This window comes from Megascapheus bottae, chromosome 9 (genome assembly GCF_031878675.1).
Source record: "Megascapheus bottae isolate mThoBot1 chromosome 9, mThoBot2.hap1, whole genome shotgun sequence".
NCBI lineage: Eukaryota > Metazoa > Chordata > Mammalia > Rodentia > Geomyidae > Megascapheus > Megascapheus bottae.
This window is the reverse complement of record NC_143517.1, coordinates 61,599,542-61,612,750: the sequence shown is the minus strand read 5'-3', so window position 1 is coordinate 61,612,750 and position 13,209 is coordinate 61,599,542. Positions and strand designations below refer to the sequence as shown.

The window sequence follows — 13,209 nt, the reverse complement described above, 5'->3', positions numbered from 1 at the left end:
CAGTCTTCATGGAGTGTACTAAAAATAAGCCAGCCGTGACATCAGGAGGTACTGTCTTATGGGATCCCGGTCATGTGAGGGTCTGATGTTGAACAAAGCATCCTGTAAGCTTTGGGAGATAAAAAGTTCCCTTGTCATTAATGAAGGTTGGCTGTCTAGGGAGTCTAAAATGGATGACTACAATTAAGGGACTCTTGTTGAACACTTCCTTTTATAGGCAAAGATTCTGTGTTGATCTGAGTTTGTACAGAAGATGTTGCTGAAGGTGTCATCTCAGAGATGGATGCTTGTGATGATTCCTGACAGATTTTCCTTACAAAGTGCTTCAGGCCTCTTAAGAACACATTTTGCCAAGCTTTACAATGAGAAGCATCTATCTGTTCCCAGCTATCCAGACCTCAGGTCATTGCTGCCCTCAGCTACTTTAATGAAGTTGTTAAAATGACAAAGTGTGTTACCAGCCATGGCATCTCGAGTGGAGGGTCAGGGTGCATTTTCAGCAGATGCTCTGTGATGAAGCCACCAGCCACAGGGCACAGGTCTGCCTGACTCTCTTGCCTCCCCGTGGACCCTACTCTGGAAGACCAAAAGGGTAGAGGCAGTTTAAGCACAGCAATGCTTCATGCCAACGCCAATGCTAGCAGGATAAAATATCATCCTTGCATTTCTTCATGAAACGAAACATCATTTTTTTTAAAATATTTTTTATTGTAATTAATAAAAGGGTTACATGATATTTGCCAGATAGAAGGTGCATTAATTCACATACATTGATACCCTTTCACATGTCTTGGTACCCATTACCCTCCCTCCCACCCCCCCACCTGTCTTGGTTTTCCCCCCTTCCCTATCAAATTTCAAATAACCAAATACAAATAAATTCAATATATCAGATAACAAAGTGAGATACTGTAACAATATGAGATACCCAAGGGACAGCAAAGGAGATGAGATATAACATAGTACATTAAGGACAACAATCATTCGTTATATGGCTTTTGTTTCAATATCCTGGAGGTCCTTTCAATTAGCTTCATACTATATGGCCTTATGTATCAAGATTTTGCTCTATTACAGATCTCTGCTAGTAGAGCCCAAGGTTTATACTGATTATGACAAATGAGGGAAACCATTGAGCCTAGGTTCCTTTGAGTCTGGCTTACTTCACTTAATATGATTTTTTCTAAGTCTTTCCATTTCCTAACAAATGGGGCAATGTCATTCTTTCTGACAGCAGCATAGAATTCCATTGTGTACAAATACCACAACTTGTTGATCCACTCATCAACTGAGGGACATCTAGGTTGGTTCCATATCTTTGCTATGGTGAATAGTGCTGCAATGAACACTGTTGTGCTAGTGGATTTAGTATGCCCTTGTTTCTGGATGGTTGGGTAAATGCCAAGTAGTGGAATTGCTGGGTCATAGGGGAGTTGTATGTTTAGCCTTTTGAGGCACTGCCACACTGCTTTCCATAGTGGTTGAACGAGTTTGCACTCCCACCAACAGTGTAGTAGTGATCCCTCCTGGCCACATCCCCTCCAACATCTGCAAAACATCATTTTTTGGTGGTAGTTTAGTTTGAACTCAAGGCCTTGTTAGGCATTGGGCCATGCCTCCAGCTCTTTGGGGGCACAGATTGTTTTTGAGATAGAATCTGGATTCCAGCCAATTGGAGGCTCACCAATATTTTTGCCAAGGCTGGCCCAGCATTTCAGTCTTCCCAGTATCAATCACTGAAGTGGCAAGGATCATAGATGTGAATTCCTGGTTACCAGCTAGCGCTCTGTATTTTTATTTTAAGTTGAGGGCATGTATGCAGAAAAGTAGACATCTTGGTGGTTTTAACAGAGTACAATCGACAGTGCCAAATACTGGGCGTGGTTGTCATCCCAGAAGAGTCCTCCAGACACTTCTACCCACCCATCAAACCTGATCCAAGTCTGAAACAAACCTATGGTCAGTTTCCTCTGTTCTTGTTCTTCATGTAAAGGGAGCCATACCGTCTGCAATTTTGTGCTTAGCTTGTTTAACCAAATTAATGTCTTTGAGTGTCAGTTGTACTTTAGGGTACACAATAGTTTACTCTTCTCTATATTGGGCAATCATCAACTTAAACATATTTATTCTGCTTTTCCAAAATTAAAACCTTGATTCCTGTACAAGTTTGGTCATGTATGAAAGTTTTCAGTCAGCTCATTATTTAATGGGAGAACCATGACCTTTTGGAATTTGGAATCTGTGTTCCACAGAATTTGTTTGCATTCTTCTGAACAGGAAAAAAATGACATCACTCTCTTGTTTTCCTTCATAATGTTTACTCCTCCAGAGCTGTCAAGTGCTCAGTCAATAAGAAGTGCATGGATGCACCCATTCAGATGACCCTGGAGGGTCCTGGAGACCACCGGCAGAGGTGGGCCAAGGGGTTACTCGGGACGGCCTGGTACTTTTCCAGGGCAGAAATGATTTCCTGATGACCTAGATACACCTCCATTTTATTCACTGGCTTGTTGAGCATTTGGTTTCTTTGCAGTTTGAAGTTATTATCAATAAGACATCTGGGAACATTTTTATTTGTGTTTTTTTGTAAACATGTTCATTCAATGCTCAAGAGTATATTTCTGGAGTGAAATTCTAGGTCAGAGAGAAGTTGCATATTTCACATTACTGCATGCTTTCAAACAGTTTTTCAAAGTCATTACATCACTTTAAACTCCTGCAAGGTGCCCATAGGACTTTTACTCACTTCATGTCCTTGCCGACATTGGGAGGTACCAGCCTTTAGCTGTAACTATGCCCAGACTGAGTAGGAAGTGTCTGTTCTTATCACCTGAGCCAGGAATTTTCATTCTTCTGCACACGTAAGAATTGCCTCCGATATTCACTTAAAATGTGGGCTCAGAAGCTGGGCACAGTGGCCCACGGCCTGTAATCCTAGCTACTCAGAAGGCTAAGATCTAAGGATCATGATTCAAAGCCAGCCTGGGCACTAACGTCTGTAAGACTCTTATCTCCAATTAACCACCAGAAAACCAGAAGTGACACTGTGACTCAATGGGTAGAGCAGTATCCTTGAGCTGGAGAGTTCAGAGACAATGCCCAGGCCCAGAATTCAAGCCCCATGACCAAACAACAACAACAAAATTGAGGACTCAGGGGAACAGCTCACCTGTCAAGTTTTCATTCATTAGTTCTGCACTGTACTCCAAAAATCTGCATTATTGACATTTTTTAGTTAAGAATTATTCTGATGCTTTTGGGCTTCCATGCATGAGCACTGTGTGATGTATAAGCAGCTCTTATTTTTTCATTCTTCAAAGTACATCCTGCTAGGAGAGAGGAAAGAAATCAAGGGGCTTGAAAATTTCTCAGTGTGGACTACTGAAGATTAACAATCCTTCATTATCACAATTTTCAGGAATATTCTTCAAACCCAGACTTGGTTTTTCCATTTTTCTCTCACCATGGAGAGCAAGATTTAGAACCAAGCATGTTTTTCTTTGCTACTATAGAGTTTTCTAAATACCTACGATTATAACCTATTTCTTCCTCTTATTTCTACTGTCTGAGTTCTGTTTTGCAATTGTTTTGCAAACTATGTATGTATATATATATACACATGCTAGGTTGGAGGAATGAAGAGAGATGGCATACCCTCATGTCCTCACTGAGTCTTCCTATTTTCATCTGCTGTGTGCCTGAGATCTGAATCCAGGACTTTCAAACCCTATGTCCCAGCCACATTCTCATGGGCCCCATGAATTTGAAGCAGCAATTGTTTTCATATATTTTTATTGTAATTAATAGAAGGATTACATTATATTCACCAGATAGAAGGTGCATCACTTCACATACATTGATACCCTTTCTCATGTCTTGGTCCCCATTTCCCTCCCCTCCGCATCCCTCATCTTGTTTTCCCCCCTTCCCTATCCAATTTCAAATAACCAAATACAAATATATCCAATATATCAGATAACAAAGTGAGATACTGTAACAATATGAGATAACCAAGGGACAGCAAAAGAGATGAGAGATAACATAGTACATTAAGGACAACAATCATTCATTACATGGCTTTTGTTTCTATATCCTAGAGGTCCTTTCATTTAGCATCATACTGTATGGCCTTATGTATCTAGGTTTTGCTGCAGCAATTTTTTTGTGTAAGAAAATATTCTTAAATAAATGTCATAAAATGGAAAGATTTTTATTCTTCATTCTTTCTGTTGTTGTTTTCTTTTGTATTATTTAGAGGGTAAGAGGAGCACAGAAATGGAGGGACAAAGGTGAACAAATGCAGCAGTGATACTCACTAGACACTATGTTGAAAATAAACTATACAACTTGTAGGTGGGGACAGGAGGAAAAAACTGGGAGAGAGCATGGGAAGAGAGCATTTTCCAAAATGAGATGTACTCTTTACCTGACTTATGTAACTGTAACCACTCCATACACCACCATTATAACAAGAATTTAAATTTTTTTGAAAGGGAAAAATTTTAAGATCTGGGGAATGTCTTACTGAAATTCGGAAATAAATTGAGAGCAAACAACTCAGGGAACCAAGGACATTGTTACTGAGAAAGGTAGCAACCTCATGCAATAACTGGAGACTTTATAACCTCCAGTTTCCCAGCAGTGGCCTGAATTGAGAAGCCAGTGGAGGTGGAGAATCTTGGAGCATCTCTACCATGAAGCAAGTGCTAAAGGATAAAAATAATCACCAGGACATCGCTCCAGAAGTCCTAAAAGAAGTGATTATGCACACTGGTACTGTACTGTTCTCAGATGGCAAGCCAGTCTCACCAAAATTCAGTCTCTTGCTGCTCCTTATCACCCACCCTCTCTTGTCCAGTCGCATGATGCCTGCATTAGTCATTCACATTTCGTATCTTCTGTTTAACTATCCTGGCAATTGTGTTAATGAACGCAGGGGACAAATGAGGTTTGCATGTGTTGGGTATTACCCAGGGAAGCTCCTGGCTTCCAGGAGAAGCACAGTGACAACTGTGCTCTTCCTTCTAGCCCTTTGAGCAAACTTTCCACCCTGTAGATCCCACAGCAACTTTAGAAGTGTGCTGTGCTGACAGCAGCGTGTGACATTCTGTCCTCGCTGCTCCCCTTCTGGGATAGATGAGCCATGCCTGCTTTTAGCAGAGGCTACAGGAGGGAGGGAAAGGATGACATCATTAAGAGAGACTGAAAAGGAACAGCGATTTCTGTAAACATAAGATGAGATCATTGCACCAGAGAGTTCAGGGGCAGAATCAGCTAGACATAGGGGGAGGTATCTAGAAGGCTGCCATTTCAGTCAACTGATAATAAGGTTAATTACTAAAATGTATCAAGCTCTTTTATATATATGTATGTATATATATATAATGTTATCTATCCTCATGTCAATCCCATATGATAGGTGTTATTGTGATGTTCTGTTACAGACAGCTACACTGGACTGGTGTGCTCTCTCCAAGCTGGTGCAGCTAGCAAGCAATTTAGTTCTACTCACCTGAGATCACATGGCAATGCTACTTAAAATTTAGGGGTCCTATGATTGTTGTCCTTAATGTACTAGGTTATCTTTCATCTCATTTGCTGTCCCTTGGTTATCTCATATTGTTACAGTATCTCACTTTGTTATCTGATATATTGGATTTATTTGTATTTTGTTATTTGAAATTGGATAGGGAAGGGGGGAAAAACAAGACGGGGGGGTGGAGGGGAGGGTAATGGGGACCAAGACATGTGAAAGGGTATCAATATATGTGAATTAATGCACCTTCTGTCTGGCAAATATCATGTAACCCTTTTATTAATTACAATAAAAATATTTTAAAAATTTAGGGGTCCTTGAAATGAATGGAAAGTCTGCCTTCATCATGCATTGGTCTTCATTTGAACTCTCAGAAATAGCCTGCCATCTGCAGGCTGCCGTTTGCTCTCAATGGGCCAAGGAAAAGGACCACACCATGCACTTTCCTCCTTGGCTCACAAACCTGGGACAGCACTGGGAAGCCTGGTGGTCATGCCTGACAATGGGCTGTGTGTGGGTTGAAATCCATCTCAAGTTAACATGTATTAGTTTCATCACTAGCATAATAGCAAATAAGAGAATATCAGTGCTGGACATGTACACCTGTAATCCCAGCTACCTGGAAGGTGATAATAAAGCACTTATAATAAGAGGCAGGCCCTCAGCAAAAAAGCTACTGAGATCCCCTCTTAATAATAGACTGGCAATGGCAGGCCATGCATATGGTCCCAGCCACCACAAGAAGTAGAGAACAACATGAGGGTGTGGCTTAAGGTCAACTCCCAGTAACACAAATGAAAGGAAGAAAAAGGAGGAGGAAGAGGAGGAGGAGGAGGAGGAGAGAGAGGAGGAGGGGGAGGAGAACAAACTAATGAATCAGTGAACTCTCATCTCAGGCAATATGTTACTGTCCATGGTGCTGAAAAGTAATGCACAGAGAATGACCAAGCCTTTGGCATCTAGCACATAACATGATCTTCAGCATAGACAGACATTTGGAGGTAGAGACCCCATCCTGGGAAATCTAAGACTTTAAGATATAGTGTGGTAGACAAGGAGATGACATGAGTTGAACACCTTAGTACATGCAACAGGCTCCACATAACCCACATGTCACATCAAAGGATTGTCTCGGTACACCTCCTGGGAGAGGTGGACTTGAAAACCTAGTGAAATAAAATGACATGCCCACATTTACATGTTTAATAAATGTTCAACACTCTAGACCCCAGCAGGTGACTCTGGGTAGATGACTTGCGTTCTTTTTGCTGATGAGCTCCTTTGCTATGAAGTAGAAAAACCTACAGGGGTGCTGCAGGCCGGGCATGCTTTCCTGTGGTTAACATACAGCGATGGGCACCTCACCAGCACTCAGCACAGGATAACTGCCATTGTGAGTATTGTTGATATTAGTGCCGGTATTATCTTTCCACTCTACCAAACATCAATATAACCCAAGTGTCTTAAATGCTATATTAAGAATACAGAAGTCTAGAAATGTCCACAGAGGGAATAGAATCATTCTGACTATAAGACTTGAAATGGAAAAGTCTCATAACAAACCATCTTTGGTAAGGGGAATGATTTTTAACAGGCAGAAGAAAAGATGAGGCTGGGCAATGAAGCCATTGCCTGGAAGAGCTCAACCTAAAAACGAGCCTGGAGAAAAATGAAGATCAAGTTTGTCACAGGTCAGGGACACAGAGTGAGGGAGAAAGCGAAGGAAGAGGTGAGGACGGGGATGTGGGCTGGGTCAGAGCATGGAGGAGCTAATTTCAGGATGCTGGCCTTTTACTTGAAGGCAATGGGGAGCCCTTGAAGGTTCTGATCCGCACTGTGCCAGGGGAAGATTGCCATGGCAACAGCTCGAGGGGAGATGGGGAGAGTAGAGAGGCCAGCTCATTCTCCGGTGCTACTGTTCAGGTAACATGAAATGAGGCTCCAGATTGGAGATGTGGCTTTGGGAAAGCTGAGGAGGGAACTAATGAGGTTGACATATGGGGAAAGGAAGCAAGGACCAGGTGGCTAAGACAGGGAACGGGATCATGGAGGAAGAAGCCGCAAGGCCTAAACCCAATGTTGGAAGCACAGATTGCAAAGGACAACCCTCATGGCATGATGCTCTCTGCCTACTGTACACATTATGGATGTATTTCTTGTTTGGTTTTTCCACTAGTTGGTTCTGCTCAGCTCTTGAACTATTTACTTATTTATGGTACCATGTGTTCCATGTCCAGAGTCATCAAGTTCAATCCGTGAAGTGATGTGTCTGCTTTGAATGCCAATTATACGAGCAAGGTTTAGCATAAGCTGCAGTGATGAAGATAACTCTAATATATTGCTTTGATCTCCCTCATGAAAGTGTAGAAACAGTTCCAAACTTATATGGAGGTTTGACAGTGAAGAGAAATTTCCAGACTTCTAACTTACCCTCCCATCCTTAACCTGTAGCTTCCATCCAGTGGTCTAATATGGCTGCCCCAGCTCCTGCCATCGTGCCTGTACTTCAACCAGCAAAAGAAAGGAAAAGAAAAGGAGGGGTCACCCGCCACTGTATAATAACAATCCAAAAGTCACAAAAAGCACTTTCATTAACATTCTATTTGTCTGAGAATTTTTTGTGTGCGCCCAGGGAAATAACTGCAAGAGAATATCTCACTAGATGCCAGGTACCCAGATGAAAACATTTACAGCCACCATGGAAGAAGAAACTCTTGGCAAAAAAAAATATTTAAAAAGATTAAAACTTGCCTTGCAACTAACTCTACTCTCTCTTCTATGCCTATTATCATGTAATGCACAGCACTGAGAGATATGTAAACATTTTCTATCAGACTTATGAATGAATGACAGTATCATGTTAGGTACTGAGGATACCAAAACAAAACACCACAATTTACTTTCTGTTTTCCAGTAGCTATTGGGGGATCCAGATGTAGAGAAACAAATGCAATGAAGCATGGAGCCTAGTGTGATAATAACAAAGAGGTAGGCTGCAATTCCATCTAGGGCAGGAGAGGTCAGAAAGGACTTCATAAGGCACAGCTCAGCTGAATCTGGAAAGATGAGTCGATGCTGTTGCTTTCCCAGTCAGGTGAGAGAAGCTGTTCAAGGACAAAGGTAAAGCACCACACCCGGTGTGGAGGGCTGAGAAACAAATGTCCAGAAGGAAGAACAGGCATGGCCAAGGGTGGGACATTCTGAATAGCAAGAGGGGAAGCAGACAGGATAACTAGAGATCACATCTGGAACTTTGGTCCTTATCGCAAAACAAATGATGGCTACTGGCTAAGATTTTTAGCACAGATGTTTAAGGTGGTGTGTGTGTGTGTGTGTGTGTGTGTGTGTGTGTGTGTGTGTGACATGCTGTCATTATCACTTTGGGAGAATTGCTTTGGGTGGATCAGAGCACAAGGGCAATACTAGAAATAGCACAAGAAACTTGTGCAGAAGCCTTGTTATGAATTCCTAGACACAAGTAATTGGTGCAAGCTGTGTTCCACGATGTAATACATTTCATAAAGACAGCAAAAAACATTTCATTTGAAATCAATTAAAAACGCAGTTGATTCTTTTAAAGACTAAGGCTCATTGATTTTTCCTCATAACATTAAGTTTTCCCTTCCTCTGTTCCTTTGTGCCTCTCCTGCTGAAATCTATAAACTAAAACACAGAAAAGCCTGGCCTGCCCTTGGGAAGGTCCTTTGCTTTGTGCACATTTGCTGAATTCTGGGTTGGCTGGGTGAAGTCATCTTACCCAGAAAGCCAAAGATTGCTACCTGCCTCTCTCACCAGCTGCTAATAGAACCATATTTACCAGCTCCCCAGCCCCCCAAACACCTCTGTAGCTCTCTACTCCTCATTCTCTTTACAACATCCTGGATTGTGATCCTCCTGTTTATAGTAGAATGGTAGATACATGTACACTAGATGACAGATACACAACAACACCATGCTCAGCTTCTTCTGTTGAGATGCATTTTTCCCCCCTGGTTGGCCTCAAACTGCAATCCTTCTGCCTCCCACATGGGTTACAGACATGAGTCTCTGTGCTTGTCCCTTCATGCTTCTTCAGCCCTACTCTGATTGACAAACAGCTTTACTGTGTACCTGGTAGCTAGAACTGAAAGCTGATCAGTGGTTCTTGGTTTCCTTCCACTCTCCAGACCCCTCCTCATAGGCAGTGAGGGCAGTGACTGTCCCCTTCCCGTCATACTGCACGTCATTTCCATTCTCCTCATCTCCAGTGTCACTCACTGGCACTAACTAGTCACATCTTCTATTTGACAACCAGAATGATAATATACAAATATACATCTGAGCAGGGTGTGATGGCTCACGCCTGCAATCCTACTACTCAGGAGGCTGAGATCTGAGGATTGTGGTTCAAAGCCAGCCTGGGCAGTAAAGTGGGTGAGACTCTTATCTCCAATTAACCACTAGAAAGCCAGAAGTGTTGCTGTGGCTCTAGGGGTATGGTGGTAGTCTTGAGCTGAAGAGCTCAGGGATAGCACCCAGGCCCAGAGTCCAAGCCTTACAGCTGACAAAAGCAAAAACAAAGAAATTTAAAAAAGTAAATCCATGCATGTCCTTTTTTCTTGTAACGTTCTCTCATGCTTGTCTTGAAGCAGTAAGGGACAAAAAGCTAAACTTTTATACAGCTTTTGTATACCTTTTATAAAGATACCTGGCTTCCCTTCTTCCCTGTGCCCAATTCTACTGCTAAGCAACTCGTTCATCCCATTCTGGGAAAGGCAGGAATGGACACTTACAATGCATCTGTTCTCGTGGAATCACCTCCCACTAGGACAGGACAACCAACTCACCAAATATGAAAGTTACACAGAAAGAGAAAGCTGGCCTAGAATAGGTCTGGTATTACAGGGAAGGCCAAGGATGCCATTTCGAATAGAAGGAGGAGGCAACATCTCAGCCGGCTTAGTCACAGACGAAGGTGTTAGCCACAGAGGCGTCTGAGGCAAAGAGCTGTCTAGGCCGAGAATAGTTCATTTTCTGTACAGCAGCTGAAATAATCAGTTGCCTATCTTGCATTGCATCCTGGGAAGCATCAATTAGGAGTAAGCAAGTAAACAAGCAAACTCACCAGCAAACACAGCCAGAGAGTGGTGAGACACTTAGATCAACTAAGACAATGGGCATGAAGAGACCAATGAGGGCTGCTTCAGGTAACTTAGCTCACCCGATCCTCAATCTGTATGTGGACAGTCAGTCTTACTAACCTATAGAGAAGTAGACAAGGCTAGAGAGGACTTAGAGCTTCTGAGGCTATGTCCTCCACTGGGTATGGGCCCGTCATGTAAGATAGTCCACCATCCTGACATGACCACTCCAGGGGACGCCATGTGTAAGCTCTCTGGCCAGCAGTCCCAGCCAGGATCTGTTTCTAGCCATTCCCAGTAGAATCCATGCTGGGAGTGGATCCCGGCACTCTCTCTGATCTGGTCACTCCCATCGGAATCACTGGTGGACACTGTAATCTCTTCACTGAGCTCACACACCACAAGGCAGACACAGGCCACACAGGGAACATTGGGCATGAGAGTCGTGAAAGAGCCAAGTGGCTGGTTGTGTGGTGCTGGCTCCAATTTCATGTTCGTATTCACTTTCTGTCCTGTTCACTGCTGCTCTTTCTTACATGCATAGAGGCTTTCTGGGTAGAATGTTTGACTGGTTTTCTCATAGCTGTAATTTTGGCACCTAACAGAGTACCTGACATACAGCAGTTGTGCAGTGAGTGTGTGAATGCATAATTGTGAAGCATATACAGAAATAAGGGAGCAGAAAAGACCAGCTATTAATCTACTCAAACTTAGAAGGAACTATGACACTCAAAATTTCCAGTAACCTCAAGGAAAACATTATACTGGACAGTTAAGGAAAACTTGGACGTTTCTGGAAAGATCTACTACAACTACTTTTTATCTTATCCACCGCCATCATCTTCCTAGATAGTGAGAGATTTTTCCCGTGGCTTGGTTTATACTTTATCTCACTCATTGCCAAGCCTGGAACCCATGAGGTACTCCAAAAATATTTTAGTGAATGACTTCTCCTGCATTCAAAACCACACAGCCAAATTCTGCATCGCGCATGTAATACAAAACTGAGCTCTTAATTTGGAAAGGAGAGGATCAGCTAATTAATATGCAAAGTCAGCAACCTCCTATATTTTATGGCACAAAACAGAACTGCATATCCCTTGGCCCAGTCAATTTCCTGTTTATGATCACATTAGACCTATTGCAGGGCAGATGGAAAATTCTAATGGCATCTCCAGTCATTAAGACTGGCATACATCTTTCAGAATTGCATAGTAATACATAATATTCTCCAGTAATATTTTTAGAAATTTGGGTTCACATAATTTCTTGATTAAAGGGGAAATTTCTTGTCACATAATTCTGCTCCTTTCAGCTTCGCCAATCTATAGGGATCAATCTACAGTCCTCTGGATTTCCAGGCCAGCAGAATTCTGTTCACACTTCTATACCAAGGTGCTTGTTGTTCTTCCAGTGACCTTCACTCTACCCGATGAGTGATAAGAACTATGGCTTTAGCACCGATGTCATGTCCCTGAGTTTCAAAATCCTGATATTGCCCTATGTACTCCTTACACAGCACTTGTCGGCCCTGCTAGCATCCGAGTATCTCCACTGCAGGTATGGCAGACTGAAGGTACAGGCAGGAAATGGCAGAGCCAGGATTTGAACTTTGGGCTGGCTTAAACTTTAAAGCAGGCACTCTTCGGACATTACTGAAGGTGACATAAGACCAAGTGGCCTTTCCAGGTGAGCGATTACATATCAGGGGCTACTCCAGATGCTCATGTGCCAGTCACTTTTGCCCTTTTGTAGCTACTTTAAAAGGTAATCCTTTTTATTTCCCTATCGTGTATTGGGAAACTCAGGCTTAGACATATGAAGCAGTACCCCACACAGGTAAACAACTACCAATCTGTAAAGCTAAAATTCAAGTCAGGACACTCCATGCGCATGCACTGTGTTTATTTCTTGAAGTAAGAACCTCAGCTTTAGCTCATAAAACGTTTCCATATGCCACCAGAGGTCCCACCTAGTGTGTGGGCTATCAAGGTGAATTCATGGCATGGCATAATTGTCCTGTGGCTTGATGAAAAATTCGAGCCTCTCCACTCTCAGCATATCATCCATAAAATGGGTTTATAACACTCTCCTTCCATAGCTCACAAGACCTTAAAAAGAGCAATTTCAGAGCCAAATAAATCAGCTCCCCAAACCTTAATTGATAGATAGATAGATAGATAGAAAATCATGTGTGTAAATGAATATATGGGAAGGATTTTTATTCATGTCATCAAGAGAATAAGTTATCAGGACCATGTTCATATCAATTTAAAGGAGATATTGTAGAACAGGATGAAGAAGGTAGCAATGATGAAATATTTCCTACTAAAAGGTACAATGGAGGGCAATGGATAAAACATTTAGCAGTATCCTTCTGCAGACACACATTCGTTGTGTTTCTGTGGGCTGAAATTCACTTGTTGGCTCTTAGTTTTAGACAAACACCATCTACTCCTGCAATATTGTATAATAATATCAGAGCAATAGACATAGCTGTAGAGTGCAATCATTTCTGGAAGGGGCTGTAGCACTCCATCCAAAGAACTCCCA

General features: G+C 42.3%; 1 long non-coding RNA gene across 1 annotated transcript; it reads right to left on the bottom strand.

Annotated features, from left to right (window-relative positions):
* Positions 1-459: 459 nt before the first annotated feature.
* Positions 460-4,458, bottom strand: LOC150059263 (uncharacterized). The gene is made up of 3 exons (XR_016536625.1): positions 4,427-4,458; positions 3,170-3,326; positions 460-576 (listed from the first exon to the last, which is right to left on the bottom strand). It is a non-coding gene; the product is annotated as an uncharacterized LOC150059263 (long non-coding RNA).
* Positions 4,459-13,209: the final 8,751 nt, after the last annotated feature.